Source organism: Cupressus sempervirens, chromosome 9, assembly GCF_028749045.1.
Source record: "Cupressus sempervirens isolate cs-2001-9-10 chromosome 9, ASM2874904v1, whole genome shotgun sequence".
Lineage (NCBI taxonomy): Eukaryota > Viridiplantae > Streptophyta > Pinopsida > Cupressales > Cupressaceae > Cupressus > Cupressus sempervirens.
Window position 1 is genome coordinate 542,368,105 of NC_143126.1, and position 19,335 is coordinate 542,387,439.

A 19,335-nucleotide genomic window follows, 5' to 3' on the forward strand; every position below is an offset into this window, starting at 1 on the left:
GATCCAATGGTGATGTCCGTTTGGTCCCAAAGTGCTCTGAAAAATGTTGATCCCCTGATTCGAAGAAAAAATGCACAAACAAACTAGGGTTTGTGACTTCAAATCACGGCTTCAAAATTTCTTCAACGAAGCTGTAGCAGGAAGGCTCTGATACCATGTTGGAGTTGAGGAAAGCCAACTCCAAAGACGCCCAAAATCACCTGCATGCAAAACCTGTCAAAGAGAAGCCAAGAAAGGGGAGGAGCATGGAGCAAGGGCAAAAACCCTAAATAGACATGAGAGAAAATTATGCAAACACAATAAGAAATGTATTTACAATATGCAATATGATCTTGATGTTGTGATTTGATAAAAATACAATGAGAGAGAGCCCGAATATAAAGAGCTCATGGAAGCTTGTAGAACAAGCTGGAAGGAGGTAGAAGATAAGATTGACAACTCAGCACATATCCACAAAAAGTGGAATATGCTAAAAAAGGAGCAAACTCCCGAGTTGTCAACAACTAACCACTACATGCATTAAATACAAAAGTATTAAATAAATGCATGACCTAAGTAAGCTTAAGCAATAGAATAAATAATTAGATATTAATTATTTACTCTAACATGCTCATCCTGACAATTCAGGGAAGTCGATACCTGGTACCTACAACCTGCATAAAAACCATGCATGTACAAGCACAATATATACTAAATTAAACAGGCAATGGCAGGAAGTGGTGCATCCTGTAGATCCCGACTAGTAGGTGACTACGACTCCCTTCCTTAACCACATCAGACACGCCATACAAAAGCAAACATGCAAAGAAAACACGCACACCATACACATGCAAGTATGGGGTAAGTATCCATAATAAAACACATATGATAATAAATCATCTTACTAATCATCATTAATGACTGCAAACACTGAAAATAATCATCATACATACATGAAATGTAGAGTCTAAGTAATCTCATCACATAATAAACTGAATCCATAGCAGAATATCTGATAATCTCAAAACAATGCTGCTAACCATCAATATAAAACTAGCCCTAAAAGAGTTCAACAATGTTAGCAAAATGCGAACTAGGGGCAGGCACTACATAAGGTGGGTACCCTATCTCCTATTCTATATAGGGTTTTGTTGGTGAATGATATTTCTTCGTTATATCACTATAAATTATGATTTTTATTTTATTTTTGAGCTCTAAGAGGGTTATGAACAACTATCTGTGGATGGAAAATTGAAAGTTGAATACAAAGACTTGGAGACCAAGGGTCTCACATATGCCCTTCATTTCCCAAAGGAGTTCAAAGCCAATGAGATTCACATTGTCTTAAGATGAGTTCATGCTATGAAAATGTGGTTGGATGAACCAATTAAGATTACACAAGATTTAATTCATATGGTTAATGGATATCCCATAACTGTTAAGGTGAAAAAATTTTGTGCGGCCTCTAAGGATGAAATTGAGAAAAATATGAAAGAATGATGAGAAAATTGCGGTTTAAAAGTTGTACCAATTAAAGACTTAGAATCAAAATTTGGAGTTAATGTTGTAGCATAAAAAATATTCCAATCAAGAAGACCCAACCATGCCTTACATGCAATTGACCTAGGATAGAAGGGTCATAAATATGACATTACCAAGATAAAGTTGAGGCAACTTGTAGATAACATGAATACAATTAGAGTTTCAATGTCTAATACTTATTGATTTGGCTCATTACTAGTGTACATATTCTTTTATTTCAAAATGATTTTCCCTCTATTGATCAAGTAAAATAAAGAGCATACACTCCTGTCATATACCAAATCAACAAATTTATTTGTATACTAGGAGACAACTTTGGTAGTGTAATGACTGAGTATTTTGAAAACTTTAAGGAAAGGATGCATCAAAGGTTTAAAATTCTCCAAATTTGGTTGAGAAATATCATGATGATATTTTCTTTCTTGTTGATACCAATAATACACTGGTGAACATAGTGATTCCTAAGGTTGCATGGGTTGCACCTATGGATTATGAGATCAACATGGATCAGGCAATCAAGGCTATTGAAGCTCTATTGAATGAGCCAATTGATAAGAATGCACAACCATTCAAGACATATTAAGAAACAAAGGAAAAGATCAAGATGGATATTTTTACTCATAGGGTATTTAAGAAAACTATGAAAATGATTGACAAATTGGAAAGTAAACTTGGTACAAGAGAAGATAATCGACCCTTGATGATTACTAAAGGTAAAGGTGAAGACATTGTTGAAGAAGAGGATAAAGGTAAAGCTATTGTTGTTTCCAATCCACAAACAAAGAAAGGTAAGAAAAGACCTTTGGCCACCCCAATAAGGCCAAAGAATACAAGAGTAAGAACCCAAGATGCATAAGAAATGACAATGCAATTGAAAAAGGGTATAATGAGAATTACTAAGCCCTCTCAACCACAAGTTAAGACTTATCAAAAGAGGAAGGAGGCATCTGATTCATCAAGAGAATCAGTCATGAAGCCCACACAAAGGAGAAGATGATTAATTTTGAAAGGTGATAGTGAAGAAGGTGAGGACAGTGATAAAATAGAGTTAGATGAGGAAGTCACTTTAGAGTTTATGCAAACAAAAGACCCAAGACCATTAAGGAAATAATCAAGAATATCATAAATAGTATAGGGTTTTCTACATTTAAATACTACAAGTATGATCCAATGAATGAAGAGGGAAAGAAAAAGGTTTGAGATTTTGTGATAATCATGATGACTAGAATCAAGTTAGATACCTATAGAAATTGTAAATCTAATTCTTAATGATCTATATCAAATAATTGATAGTCGATGGAAATATGCTTTAAAGATTGAGAAGTAAATGAGATGATGATCAATGGCTACTCTTGTGCTAGATTTTGGTCTTGAAGATATAAGTGAAGCGTTGGAACATTATAAAGATAGATCTATTAAAAAATAAAGAGTTATTTATGTTTTGTTAGCAAATTTGCAACTAGTTGATGAGGACTCAGAAATTATTTGGAAGCAAGTGTAAAATATCAAAGATCTACAAAAGGTAATTCAAGTTGATAACACTAAGACCTAGTAAAATTTTGAGCTCGACAATAAAGAGGATGAGTGTATCAATATATCCCCACAAGAGATGGTAGGTTTTGTTCATAAAATGGTTGAAGATATAATTTTAGAAACTATAACCATTAATGATGCACCAGATGAAGACCCATCTAAAAATTTGAAGAAAGATGAGGATGTTATGTTAGGAACTAAAAAAAAGGATAAAGGTCAAGAGAATCCACAAACTAAGAATGCTATATCTATTGGATCACTACACACTCTTGCATATACTATTCCAATTTTTATTGATGAAGAAAAAAGAGATGCAAATACTGAGCAACGGGCTCTAAAAATTCAAGGGAGACAAAGGGGAGAAGCAAATGAGATTATAGGCACCGAACAAGGAAATAAAAATGTTGATACTAAACATGATCAAATTGGAGGAGAATCCACAAAGCACAAAGTAGATGATTCTCCTATAGGTAATACAACACAAACCCCACATACCTCCAAGTGAGGGAATTATTGGGAAAGTCCAATTATTTTATGCAATTGCAAATAAGACAAAAGATTTATCACTATCTACCTATACACAAACTATTGTATTCAATCCCATGTTGTTATATCTACTCTCCACTCATCAATTAGAAGAGAATAAGAAATAGGAGAAATAGAATGTTATTACACTGAGATGATATTAGGAGATGCCTCAAGTGTCACTACTATAAATTTTTACTACTTCTAGTATTGCACAAGCTAAATAGATAGAGGAGACAAAGAAAGAGAAAACAAAAATAAAGTGAGGAACAAAAAAAACACATCAAGAGACCATAGCTCTAGTGTCATTTCAAGTATCACCAAGCACAAATCATGTTGAAAAAAAAGGGAGGAAGATGAAGAAGAAGAAGAAGAAAATATCAGAGGCAATCAATACTAACCCATTTACATTAGATGAAATCATTGTGATACTATCATGGGATCCTTACGCTTTGTATGAAGAAAAGATGGCTATATATACTAATTAATGTGAAAGAAAAATTGAGAAAGAAGTTGAGGAAGGAGCATAAGAAAAAATAAGTGCTACATGATGGTAAGGACATACTGCTACATGTTGTGCCATAAATTGTATTGAATGAGAAGACACCAAGTTTGGATCAACTAGTACAAATTGTGGACAAGCTCAATGAAATTGTTGGTGTAAATACGTATTTACTATTTACACTTACTTAAGTTTACTCAGGTTAATGCATTATTTTATTATTTATTTTGTGAGACACTTAGGAGTTTGTGTACCTTTTTTAGTTATCATGTTGACAACATAGAAGTACACAACTCTAATTCAACACATGGTGTCTACAACACAAGAGTTTGCATCATTCATTGAGTTGTAATGTAGACAACACAATTATTTGCACTCCCTTTTTAGCAAATGTTGTCTATAACATTAATTTTTGTGTTACACCCTTGAAGGCTTATCCTCTCATCATCACACTTACTTGCGTGCTTAATGGAGGATAACCCATATCTAGTGGACATATGCCTAGTTGTATGACTTATCATGTAGTTGATTCTTAGGAATTCTAGATGCATCTCAAAGGCCTTTATATACAGGCACTCCTAGTGTACTTTCATGAATACTGAATCAAATACATTGTTATTCTGATCATACTCATTTCTGGTCTACAGTTGTGCTTGTCTTTGAGTTCTTAGTTCTTGGGTGAATTTTTCCCTAAGAAAAATTCTTACATGGTATCATAGCTTGGAGAATTTCTCTTCACATAGCCATTAGAGACCATTCTTGCTTTAGCACCTCAACCTAAATATAGAGTACTACAAAAATTGGGAGCGTCTAGAGCCAGATTTGACTTTGTCATTGTGTCCAGAACGTTGATTTGGCATAAAATGGCTATAAATTCAGCTACCCTATACCAAAGTCGATCATGAGGTAAATTTTTTTTGCAAATTGGCACCCAGAGGCCAAGATTTTCAATTTGGGTATGATCTATTAGATTTGTAATTTAATTTAATTCAAATTTGCATTTTAAACTCTCTATATTTCTATCACAATATTTTGGCTATTTTTAGAATTTTTTCAAAATTTTTTTAGGCCAAGCAGCCTTGTAGAGATTTTTTTTTTATAGAACCAGGCAATGACACCCCAGCCTTACAATTTGGAGGTATATTTTGTTTAATCCTAGGCATATTCCATTTGGAAACATCATCATTCGATAGGCACACAAATTTCTAGCTGAGCATATAATCTCATTGATAGCACTGGGCTCACACTGCAGGCATGACACAATAATTATGGTCACGGCCCACACCTTCTGGCCACCTTTCACTTTGGTTTATCTTTCTCCCATGGTGTCTAGTTTAAAAAGACTGGTGATACTCATATCATTGGCAATGTGGGATTAAACATTAATTCCCATATGTTGTAAAACCTTTATCAAATCAAATCCGTTGTTGTTGCGATCCTTCTCTGGCAGACCCACAGATGTACCATTCGGTGCCTTTCCTTCCTGCCACGTAGAATTCCTTAGTAGACATGTGGCTCACATCAAATCTCCCACTGCCATGTCTGCAAAGAACCATGTGTCTGATAGGTAATCCATATAGCCCATGATACATGTACAATGCTCATCCCACATTAGCATGGACATGTCATCTGACACATGCTCAAATCTGTACATCTGTACTAGTGCCATGTCAGTGAACAACCCTACCATGTGACCAGGGGGACTATTTTTCACTGATGTCATCACTTTATGAGGTTAAAATTGATGGTTGTATGACCATCAAAATTAGGTATTTTATAATTGTTGTGATGGTCATTTGACTATCAAATTTAAGCTAGAAAATTTTCTCCAAACCCCTCTGTGGATTGTGTTTTTGATTTGGTAGCTTGACTTTGAGAGGCCATAACTTAGTTATCCAGACTCCAATTCAAGTGCAAATTTTTTTTTTTTTTGGGTAAAATTTTCTGAACTTTCTAGTGGTGGTGGTGTTTTCTAGTTTTGGTGCAAGGATTTTTTAGAAATTGCATTTTTTTGGTGACTGATCCTATTCAATCCTGCATTTTACAACTTCAAATGCTCTGTATGAGCTCATCTGGACATGAAAAAAAGTTCCATTTTTTTGAAAGTGCATTATTTTTCATCTACTTTCTAGATCTGTAGTCAGATTCTAGGGTTGTGTGGACAAAAATCTCACTTTTAGAATTAGGGCTTTTTTTGCATTGTATTGCTTTAATTATTTTTTAGACTTGTTGTACATCTCAACTATAGTTCTTAGTGATAGATTTGGGCCTCAAAAGGGAGGTTTAAAAAGAAAAATCAAAATTCCACTTTGTACACGCACTACATATAAAGTGCCAAAAAGCATCTTTTTTGGGGGGTCTTTAGATTGAGTGAAAAGTGGGGTGTGTATTGTGTTCTTGTGTCTCTTTGTTTGCTCTTTTCATTTTCTGCATCATGGGTTCACCTAAATATCCACTTCTAACTTCACGTAATTATTCTACTTGGAAAGATATTGCATGGAGTAGATTAATGGAAAAAGGTTACAATCTTTATGTTGATGGTACAATACCCAAACCCATTGATGCTAAAGAACTCATTAATTGGAAACAACAAGACCGGCTTTAGGAATTATAAAGAATTGTGTACATAGAGATCTCTTCTTCCAAATTTCTAGTTTCAAGGAATCCAAACTTGCATGGGACAAACTTGAATCATTGTATGATAAAGTGGATGAGAAAAAGAGATTTTAGATTGGGGATGATCTACTTCTCTTGGATCCAAAGAACTTTGACACAATTCAAGATTACATCAACAAAGCCAATGAGTATAGGGCACTACTTAGAGATTGTGGAAATCTCATGAAGGATGACAAGTTGATTCATCACATCTTGAAGAGGTTACCTTCAAAGTATGTTTCCTTTGTTTTGAGTTATAATACTCACAAATTGACCATGGGAAGTGCTTACCAGAAGCCTACATTTGATGCATTCATACAGATTTTGATTGTTGAACAATATCACTTGATAGATATGGGACTTCTCATGACATTAGAGACCAAGGAATTGGTGGCTAGTGATGAGCACCAATCAAGTCAAGGAGGAAGAAGTTCTAACAATAACAAGAAGAAGTAGTGGAATAAAAAATCACAATCTGAGACACAACAATCCTCCTCACAGCAAGGCAATTATTCTTCCAACAAGAATAGAAGTAATGAAAATACAGACAAACTTTTTTGTGCACATTGCAAAAAGCCAAATCATGACGAGCATCATTGCAAGACTAAAAGAATTGATGAGTTGGAAAACTTACTCAAGAAGAACAAAATTCAAGTGCCAGGTACTTCCAAGGATTTGACTCCGACCTCTTCAAAGGGAAAAGGGCAAGCACTTATGGAAAATACAAGTTCTTTGGGATGGATACTTGACTCAGTTGCCTCCTATCATATGGGTTCTTCAAAGGGAGACTTTTCTTTGTTGAAGCAATCACATGTACTGCACATCTTCATAAGAGATGATCCCAAAATGGAAGTTGAAGGAAAAAGACATGTGGAAATGGAAAATGGGAAATTCAAAGATGTTCTCTATGCTCCAAACCTTAGTTCCAATCTCCTCTCAGTTTACCAAATCACTCACCTTGGAGATGGTCACAAAGTTGAGTTCCTTCCAGATTCAGTGATGGTGCACAATCTTAGAGATGATTCATTGGTTGCAATAGGGAAAGTCAATCATGACAAGAGGCTTTATTCCTTCTCCCACTTTGTGCCTAAATCTCCTTCTCAAGCCTTGTTAACTCACTCTACTTCACAAACCAAACTATGGCATGAGTAGTTTGGTCATCTTGGCTTTTTCTCTCTTTATAAACTTTTCTCAAAACACATGTTCAAAGGTCTACCTAACATCAACTTTTCTAAGGGCAAGTGTTCATCATGTTTAGTGGGTATCCATCTCAAGGAGAAGTATGATAAAGGGAAGTCTTCTAGAGCACTAATTGTTCTTCAGTTGGTTCACATGGTTTTAGAAAGTCCTTTTGCAGTGACTTCTGTTACCCAAGGCCACTACATCCTTACTTTTTTTTCATGAATGTTCATGATTCAGATGGGTCTACTTCATCATAAGAATTAAGTGTTGGACAAGCTTCTAGCATTCAAGATTCATGCTGAACAAAAACCAAGGAAAGCCATCAAGGTTCTCCAAATGGACAACAAAAGCAGATATGTGGATAGAAGACTTAAAGACTTTTGTAAAATTGAGGGAATTGATCATCAGAATCCACCAAATTTTAGTCCGCACAAGACAGATGTTGGAGCACTAAGGATTAGGACTCTTAATACCATGGAAAGTTGCATGATTAAATCCAAGTCTCTTGATCCAACACTTGAAGTCAAAGCCATTAGTAGTGCTATTCACATACTTAATAGGTCTCCTAATAATGCCCTAGATGGGAAGACTCCTTTTGAGGCATGGTGTGGCAGAAAACCAATTGTGAGTCACTTTAGAGTCTTCAATTGTCTAGCATGGGCAAACCTATCTTCCAGGGGATGCAAGGCACCAGCACCTAGGTCTTGTACTTTCATTGGTTATGAAGATAGTGCTAAGGCATACAGACTTATGGATCCAGAGACTCATGAGATTTTTGTGGAGAAGGATGTACACTTTGAGGAAAGTTCACCCAGCTTATCCTCTAATCCTCTTCACACTTCATATACTATGGAAATTGATGGTGACACCAACGATACTGCTTGAACAGATTTAGACATGTGGGGTTCTATCAACAGTTGTAGAAACAGGTCACAAAATTAGTATAGTCCACATGCATATATTGCCATAGTGATAGGTCTAGCACAACAAGGTACACATTATCTTCCAACTCCAGCTTCAATTGATGACTACATGGCAGACATTGCAGGTTTGTTCGTGGAGTCATAGACCAAAAATTTGGGAGATAGCCTTGATGATTTACATCTTCTCTTTGTTGAAGATGATCCTTCTCCAATTGTTTTGAGGGCTCACTCTGACCCTCAGGTCCATTCTCTACATGATCAATCTTTACAGGTTGGCGTGATTGTGGATCCTTATGAACAACAGTTGTCAAAGGTATTTTTCAGTTAAGGAGATAGATGGTTCATTGGAATAGGTTCAACAAACATCCTTGCTAGATTTGCATTCATTTTTTTTAGTAGTGTTGGAAGGGGCAAACATCAATATCAACACAAGGAAACTTGAGCAGGTTTTAGGGCCACCATTCATCTTCAAGATTGTACCTTTGCCATTATTTTTTCCAAAGGGGAGGAATATCATCCAACATTCATGGACCAACTTCTTCCTTGTTGTGGCAATCACTAGTTAGAATTCTTCATTTGTGGGGTGGGGGGGGGGGGGAGGACTACCTTGTCTCTCTTTGTCTTCTTTCTTATGGGAGGGACTTTTTCCTCTTATGAGGTCTTATTCTTCTCATTCTTCACTATTGTATATACTTGATGTATGTCATAATGGGGGTCTCTTGATTACTCCATCCATCCATGCATCCTATTTTCATCTCTCTTTTTGGGGGAGGGTTTTTCCCATGAGGTTTTCCCTCTTTCTTCACTTTATGAGAGATTTCATTTTCATTATGTACATGGGTACCTAACATGGCTCAGCAACCGGGACCCATCCTGCATTTCATCCTAGTTTTCATAAGCTTAAGGACATTCCAAGTGGGGTGTTGGTGTAAATACATATTTACTATTTACACTTAAATTTACTTAGGTTAATGCATTATTTTATTATTTATGTTGTGAGACACTTAGGAGTTTGTGTACCTTTTTGAGTTGTCATGTTGACAACACAAAAGTATGCAACTCTAATTTAGCACATGGTGTTGATAACACTGGAGTTTGCATCATTCATTGAGTTGTCATGTAGAAAACACAGTTATTTGCACTCCCTTTTTAGCACATGTTGTCTACAACACTAATTTGCATGTTACACCCTTGTAGGCTTATCCTCTCATCATTACACTTACTTTCGCGCTTAATGGAGGATAACCCATATCTGGTGGACATGTGCTTGGTTGTATGACTTATCATGTAGCTGATTCTTAGGCATTCTAGATGCATCTCAGAGGCCTTTGTATAAAGGCACTCCTAGTGTACTTTCATGAATATTGAATCAAATACATTGTTATTCTAATCATACTCCTTTCTGGTCTACAGTTGTGCTTGTGTTTGGGTCCTTAATTATTGGGTGAATTTTTTCCTAAGGAAAATTCTTACATGGTATTAGAGCTATACCAAATCCTTACAGAACTAGAGATTAATACCCAATCAAAGCTAATGGAATAAGAAACAAATAAATTTGAGTGACAAGTGTTGGAGAAAATTTCTAGTGAAATTGCTATACAACAAGTCACTTTGTTCACCTATGTTACTAAATTGGAAAATACTATGAAGAATATTTTAGTATTGTTTCAAAAATTGTGTGATATTCCCCTATTAACAAGTGAAGTAAAAAAAACTACAAAAGGTTAGTGTTGATATGAAGGTGAGTGCCGATGAATTGAAAATTAATCCAAGTACATCATCCATGTATTATAATTAAGCGAGATAAGAGATCAATATAAATTGCTACAAGAAGAAAGTAATTTGAGAGAAGAGATCAAAAAATAAAAGCATTTGTATTACCTCATCTCGAGGTGATGCAAGATCATATCAAACTTGACAAGGATCTCATAGCTTCCCTAAGCTAATCAATTGTTGATCATAGGCCAAACTAAGGATAGAGAAGTGGATTATTGAGCTGATCAAGTCAAAATGGGACAATACACTAGAGATTATGATTTTATTGATCAGTTTGGATTGAATCCAAAGTAAGTCTTTCTATGTTTCAAGTTATTTTGACATTAGTGTCAAAAAAGGGAGAAATTATATCTTTGTATATATTGTGTTTATTTATGAAGTTACAAGGAGTTGATATAATACAAATAAAAATATTTTTGAAAAATAAGTCATACTAAGGAAATATATGGATAGGGGTTGTTGTATTCATTTATGTACATAATGTTTTTTCCACCAATGTTACTTCTATATATGATCATATTGTCATTTAGCATCAAAAGATAAGTGAAGGTGAACGTGGAAACCAAATCACCATACTTCCCAAGTAATGAAGGAGGAGATGAATAAGTTTACGATTATACCCAAGCTCAATACTCATCAAGCTAGTCTACATACCATGAGTAGAAGACATCAATGAGCCAGTTAGAGTGCCCCAAGTAGATTGAATATGGATTTTTTCGTAACCAAGAAGGCTTACAAAAAGGAAAAATGCTTATCAATTTGTATGTGAGTTGCGTAATCAATCAGTATTTAGTGGTGTATATGAAGATCTTTTGTTAATAAATAGAGTTATTTCGATTTGTAGCTTGTTATACTTTTGTTTTGTTCTATTTGTTGGGGGCTTGGACATCTCCTTTATAGGTATACATGCCTTATACTACATCAGATGGTATTAGAGCATGGTTGATTTGGTTGAGTGAAGGTTAATATTTATTGGTGACATATCAAAGAGTGGTTGTATATGATGGTTAATGATCTAATCTATTGACATTATGGTCAAGTTTGTTTATTAGTGACTCACGCTTAGTGAAATGGTTAGTAGCTATTACCAAGATTATCTTTTAGTTTATAGTGTTAATCGAGTGCTAGAGTTATTGCTGAGCAATATGGTTTTTACTGAGTTCTATAGTTACTACCAAGTTTTAGAATCAGTATTTAGTTCACACTAAGTAGTATCTACTGAGTTGATGCCTATCAATGCAAACTGAGTTTTATAGTATTTACCAAGTTAAACAGTGCAAATTATGGTCTCTAGTGTTTGTCAAATTCACAATATCAGTGATGTGAATCAAGTGTTGACCAAGTCAGGAAGTGTCAACCAAGTGATTTAGTTTATACAGAGCTCGTAGTGTTAGTGTTGATAGAGTCTTGTAGCGTCAACCAAGTGATTCAGTTTATATGCTGAGTAACTAGCATTGAGAAAATTTATACTACTTGGAAGTGATTAGTATGAATTGAGCTTCTACATCTACCGAGAGCATGATGATGTTGAGTGTTGACAATGGTTGTCAACTATTAGAACCTCACTAAGTTTGTCTTCAAAACTCGAGTACTAGCAATTGAGCTAACTTTGTGTATCTTGGTGAGACTTGATTGTATCTAACTTTGATGAATTGTAATTTGGATTGGTATATGTGTAATATATTGTATCGCATCCAAAAGATGATATATGAATTTGTAAAATATAATAAGAGCAGAAGTGCGAATTGAGAAGGCTACAAGCAGTATAAGGAGTAACAAAGATTTATCTATCACATTAAGGTGATCATTACACTCAAAAGGAATATCAACAAACAAATTAGAGTTGCAAATCAAGAGATTAGCCACTGGTTCATCCTAATAGGTGGAACAATTAAATCCTTTCACAAGGTAGATTTAACAATCTTTTGCAAATCAGTTTACCAAGTGCATACTATTGGCTCCTGATTTAACAGTCTTACAAACAACCAAGAAACCAGACAAATGCATCTAAGATTAGCAACTTCCTATGATGAATGCACCTAACTGCAGTCTTGGGCCAACTATAAGGCTTAACCCTTCTTCACTTTAGGCTCTGCAAGACCTAGGTGGGTTAACCTTGAGGTTCTGAGATATGGTACCAGTGCATTTAAAACATAAATATGAACCTATTTACTGCAGATGAAAACCCCTTATATCTCCTAATGACTCATGCAATAACACAGATCTACAGTAGCAAATTGCAATCTATGAAATCCATAAGTTGAGTGAGGGTTAATTACTTTCAACCCACTATAAGACATGAAAAACTGAATTGATTTGATTAAAATGATTTTGTGCAAATGACATTCATACCAGCTTGCATCTAATTTAGTGACCAGTGCCTTATCCATTGAAACATAAAGTCATTACTAGCAGGATGACCTAACTTGCTTGCATTACAATCAAGTTTATCAACTAAAATCCCCAAATCCCATACTTATGCAATATCCCCTTCATGCACCCAGAAACCCTACCAGAACGATGAAGCATTTACTTGGCTGCTTGAGTCAAAAGCAACAAAGATCTGACATACAACTCATCCAAGTTGCCTTAAATCAAATGAACATTATCCATTTAATCCCAAAGTTAATAACACATAAAGAATTAGGAGACAGGATAAGAGAACTCAGATAACTTAGGTAAATCCCCTTTTGTATTTGTCCCTAGAAAGACTAAATACACAAATTGGTAATGCAAAATGAAACTCTAAACAAGTTACGTGATCTAGCATCAAATTCCAGTACATCAAAATAACAAAACATGACAATGAAATGAAAATCTGAACATAAACAAGTGTGTGGCCTTCACTGCTAGAGCTCAGCTCAATAGATAGGAAGCAAAACCATCAACAACCCTGTTTTCAACAGTAGAACTAGAACCCTACTGGTATTACCCAGAGAAAACTGCCAGCAACCTTACAAAGAAAGAAAGAAAGAATTCTTGGATCTAATCTATGCCTGACATGTGTCCACTTGGAATTCAATCTTCTACAACTGAACAACTTCTTTCTCCCTTCTCCCATTCTAATCTAATTTGGTTTCATCATTTTTCTGTTACTGATTTGAAAATATCTTTGTTGAAATGATGAAAACTTGTTAAGTCATCAAAATCTGAAAACCCACTGAAATGTTTGGTAAAATTAAAGTTTTTATTGAGTGAATGTGAGAAAAGTGAACTCCAACTACATTCTTACCAAGTCTTACTAATCCTCTAACTGAATTTTCAATTTTTACAAATTCCACTAAGAAAGCCCCAAATTTTACAAATTGACCTACAACGTGAATTGGTGAATACTTGTGCACAAACCAACCTCAAAAATGGAAAATTCAGCTTGTTCTGATTCCAGTGGTATATTGGAGTGCCCATTTTTGACAAAAATAACCCCTATTATGGCCTTCTAAAAATTGGACCTCTGCTCCATGGCTTCTCATTAAAAATTCAATTTTTTTGAAAAATTAATGATTTGTCTATAGTTTTAACTATAGAATAAAAACATTTTCTATTTTAAATTACCCTCTTTTTAAGAATGTGCATGGGAAAATTATTGATTTCAAAATATTTGTTTTACCCCCTCAGCTGACTGGATGCTGTCAGACTGCCACATGGCAGTCTCTGATTGGCTGTAAACTTTCCACGTCACTGGCTGATAGTGCACCACATGTCACATGTCAGTGACATGTGTCATCTTCTCACTATGTCGCCATGTTATCTTCCCTACAAATCTCTTATAGCGAGTTAATGACAGTCGTTGGATTCACCATGTGGTGCGATCTAGTGATCTCTGAGATTTTCTTGCCACATCATTGCTCGATTATTCTATCCACTGCCACTTGGCACTGCTTGATTCTTTAGAAGTGGGACCCATGACCATCTTTTCTCTCTCACTGGTTTCTTGAATTTTTGTCATGTCCCCTATTCAAATAATTAAAAATAAAAAAATAAAAATAAAAACTTTGTTAAGGCAGGCAGGCTCCAAAAAGGTGAAATTTCGGAAAAAGGGCCTAATCTTTGGAAACCAATGGACTAATAAATAAAAATTATTATTAAATTATATTTTATTAACCCCTCTTGGATGTGAGCTAGGGCTATGCCCTCTTTAAAAGGGGTTTGGAGGCATTTTGGGCTCATTCTACATCTTGATTCTTGCTAATTTTCTTGTTGTTCTTCAGAGGCTGCCAAACCTGTGGAGAAGGAGACCCAAGAATGGGATTTTGTAGGTTTCTAGGAAGGCTAAGGATGGGAGTTTGAAGCCATTCCATGTGCATGCTCATACAGAGTTTTCCTTTGTGCTGAATAGTGCCGATTTGGGTGTTTTCGGGGTTGTTTTTGGTTTGAGTTTGGGTTTTCAGTTGAGTGTTTCATATCAGTTTGGTTTGCTACTGTATTTTAGACTTTATGATGTTAAAATAGAGCTGAATATATGTATTGGGTCATGATTAAACTTTTGAGATAGTTTATGAGTGTTTTGTTGTGTTTCCGAGCATTTTTGTGTTAATTTCGGGAGCCCGATTGAGCATAGTTTTGCCCTACATTTGTGAGCTGTTGTGTAAAGGCTATACAAATATGGAAATGTCATTTTGTGGGCTGTTATGCTGCTGAAATTTCTGTAAAAATGTCCATTTTCAGATTTATTAATAATTTGTGAAGTTGTGAAGTTTTTGGCACTAATTTGGACATACCCGATTTGGGTTTTATTGGGAAATTGGCAGATCTTTGTAATATTGGTTGTTTGATTTTAAAGTTCTGATTTGAGGCTGGAAATATCATTAAAAAATTAGTAAAGGGACATTATAGTGGTATCAGAGCCGTGATCTTGCCAGCCTGAGGGTTTGTAGAAGTTGCATGTCAGTTTTAACAACTACCCAGATCTTGCATGTCAAGTCTTGATAACTACCCAGATCTTGCATGTCATATTTTATGATTGCATGCAACTAAGTGAAAGAGAAAAAAGATATTTGCAGCGAGAAAAGAATAAATAAATTTTGATCAAACCCCCAGTTGAAAGAAAAAGTACAAAATCCAAGGAAGAAAAAAGTATGGCTGATCCAGATGAGATGGCAAAGAAATTCTTCCAAGACATCCAAAATACTCAGAAGCAAACAGTGGATGGTTTGGCGGAAACTAGAGAGGCTTTGCGAATATTGACAGAAAAATTACAAGGAATTGCATCTATTAATGAGAAAGGGAGCACTTCAGAGGAGCCAAGAAATGGGAGATCCACACCATCTAAATCAATCAAATCTATTTTCTTGCCTGCAGTTGATCCACCAGTACCAAATCCAGCCATTAATCCAGTGGAAGAGGTTACAGGTAATTTGATTACATTAAGAGCTACTTACAATAGCTTAGATGATGACTTTCGTAGTTCAGTTCCTTTTAGAGAATATGTGGATATGATGAACGCTTTGATGCCCAAGAAAGAGAACCGGAGGGAGCATGACACAAGTGGAAGAGAGCTCAAAAATAAAATAAGCAAGTTTACAGCACCTACTTTTGATGGAACAAATAAAATTTCAGCTAGAGCATGGCTACAAAAATTACAAACTTTCTTCACACTTAACCCCATGAAAGAGAGTGATGCTATTCAATTTGCAAGTCTACACTTGGAAGATGCAGCCTATGATTGGTGGTATCATGGAATGACTACTCAAGGTCATGATCAGGTAACTACATTTGAAGATTTCAGTCAAAGGGTGATAGATAGATTTGACCTCAAGGATGATGAAGAGTACTTTAAAGAATTGTCAAAGTTGAAGCAAACCAAATCAGTTAATGAGTATATAGAAGAATTTCAAAAAGTGGTTGTTATGGTACCTGATATGAGTGAAAAGAGGACCGTTTATCTTTTTCTTGATGGTTTAGAAGATTCTGTTAAGGGTTTGGTTAAGGCTTTCTCACCCTCAACCTTACAGGAAGCTATCAAAAGAAGCTTGCAACTTGAAACTTGCGTGCCTATGAAATCAATCACTAATCAAAAACCCCCAAATCTTTGGCAACATAAGGGAAATTTTTAGAAAAAGACTTTCCCAACACTACCACCAAAAGATGTGATAAATGTGGCAAAAAAGAAGGTAGATGAAGAGACTAGGAGTGAATTACGAAGGAAAAATCTTTGTTTTACTTGTAGAGAACCATGGGTTCCAGGACACAGATGTTTGGGGAAAGGTCAAGTGCACTATATTGAAGTTGCTTCAGAATCTGATTCAGATGAGCATGAGGAATTTCATGATACTAAGGAGGAGGTAGAAGAAGAGAAAGTAAAAGAAGTTAGCAAGGATGACACTTTAGCAGCATTATCAGGAGTCCCAAGATACCATCCCTTCCGAATTCGAGGGGTACTAGCAGGGCAAAGGTTGACTGTTCTTCTTGATAGTGGGGCAACTCACAATTTTATTAATGAGGGATTTTTCATGAAAAGAGGGCTTAAAGTAGAAGATTTTGAGGGATTCAATGTTACTGTAGCTGATGGATTCACTATGCCTTGCACACGGGTGGTGAAACAACTCAAGATGACCTTAGGAGATTATGAGTTATGTGATGACTTCTATGTGGTTGGTATTGGGGAGATAGATCTTGTATTGGGTGTTCAATGGTTGCACTCTATCGGAGGCTATTACATGAATCATCAAACTATGGAGTTTAAATTTCATTCCAATGGGAAAGAAGTCATATTGAGAGGGTTATCGAATGGAGCACCTAAGGCGATCTCTGCAAAGAGGATGGAGAGGACTTTTCAAAGAGGACAAGTAACATGGGCAGCAGGAGTCATAATCCAACCAACAAGCTCTCCAAAGAATCAAGGTAATTTCCATTTTGAAATTCAAAATATTCTTGATAAGCATAGTATATTTTTCAATGATTTGCCTCCAGGATTACCACCAGATAGAGGTTTTGAGCATGTTATAGAGTTAGAACAGGGTGCCAAACCAGTTATAACAACCCCATACCGCCATGCAAGAGGTTATAAGGAAGAAATTGAAAAAACTATTAAAGAACTCCTAGACATGGGATTCATAAGGCCTAGCTCTAGTCCATTTGCATCATCTGTGGTACTTGTCAAGAAAAAGGATGGTACAATGAGAATGTGTATAGACTACATGGCTCTAAACAAGAAGACCATAAAAAATAGGTATCCCATACCACGCATAGATGAACTCATTGATGAGTTACATGGTGTTGTATACTTCTCAAAAATTGACTTAAGATCAGGCTACCATCAAATCCGAATGAGGAGTGAAGATGTGGAAAAAACTGCTTTTAGATGTCACTATGGGCACTTTGAATTTCTTGTTATGCCATTTGGACTCACTAATGCACCTGCAACATTCCAATCTTGTATGAATAAGGTATTCAGTCAGCATCTTCAAAATTTTTTTTTGGTATTTTTTGATGATATCTTGATATATAGTAAAACATGGGAAGAGCATCTAAAGCACATAGACACTGTTTTGGGAATCTTGGAGCAGCAATCCTTCTATGCTAAGCTATCTAAATGTGAGTTTGGTTTGACAGAGATCCTATATTTGGGACATATTATAAGCTCTAAAAGAGTACAGGTTGATCAACAAAAAATCTAGGCAATTTTGGATTGGCCTCCACCCACTAATCTTACACAGTTGAGAGGTTTCTTCGGGTTGTGTAGCTACTGTAGGAGATTTGCCAAGGGATTTTCTCAGCTTGCTGCCCCCTTGACTGATTTGACAAAGAAAGGAGCTTTTGTTTGGACAGAAGAGGCACAAAAAACATTTGATAAGCTTAAGGAGGTAATGAGTTCATGCCCTGTGCTTGCAATTCCAGATTTCTCTTTACCTTTTGTTGTTGAATGTGATGCTTCTAGAGAAAGTATAGGGGCTGTCCTAACTCAAAGGGGACATCCAATAGCATTTGAGAGTCGAAAATTAAATCAATCAGAGAAAGGGTACTCCATCTATGATAAGGAAATGTTGGCAATCATGCATGCACTTCATAAGTTTAGACAATATTTTCTATGTGGGAGATTCATTGTAAAGACAGACCATAATAGCCTCAGGTTCTTCTTGAACCAAAGGGATTTGAATGATCGTCAACAAAAATGGGTAAGAAAATTGCAAGCTTATGATTTTGATATTGAATACATGAAAGGAAAGAATAATGTGGTTGCTGATGCTCTCTCAAGAAAGCCCACTTTGTGTTCCTTATCATCTATCTCTGCTAATTGGAAAGTCTCCATAATTTTAGAGTATGCTAAAGATTCATTTGCCACCAAGATTTTGGATAAGTTAGTGGATGATAATAGGTACAAGGTTGTTGATGAATTGATTTATTACAAGAACAGGATCTTCTTAGTGCCAGGGTCAAAAACTAAGGAGAGGATATTGAGGGCCTTTCATGACACACCTTTGGTTGGTCACCAGGGATACTTCAAGACATACAGGCAAATTCGAGAGCGGTTTTCATGGAAGGGTATGAAGGAGGATGTCCTTAAACACATTATGGAATGTATGGTATGCCAACAAAGCAAGAGTGAGCAAAATTTTCCTGCAGGGTTGTTGCAGCCACTTCCTATTCCCGAACAAAAATGGGAAAGTATTTCCATGGATTTCATCACTGGGTTGCCCAAGGTTCAAAGTAAGGATTGCATATATGTGGTGGTAGATAGACTAACTAAGTATGCACATTTCTTTCCTATCACATCTGATT

At 35.7% G+C, this 19,335-nt stretch overlaps 1 pseudogene; it reads left to right on the forward strand.

Moving 5' to 3' along the window:
* The first annotated feature begins 3,151 nt into the window (after positions 1–3,151).
* LOC149539774 (uncharacterized) overlaps positions 3,152–19,335 on the forward strand; it is a 163,240-nt pseudogene continuing 147,056 nt past the window's right edge.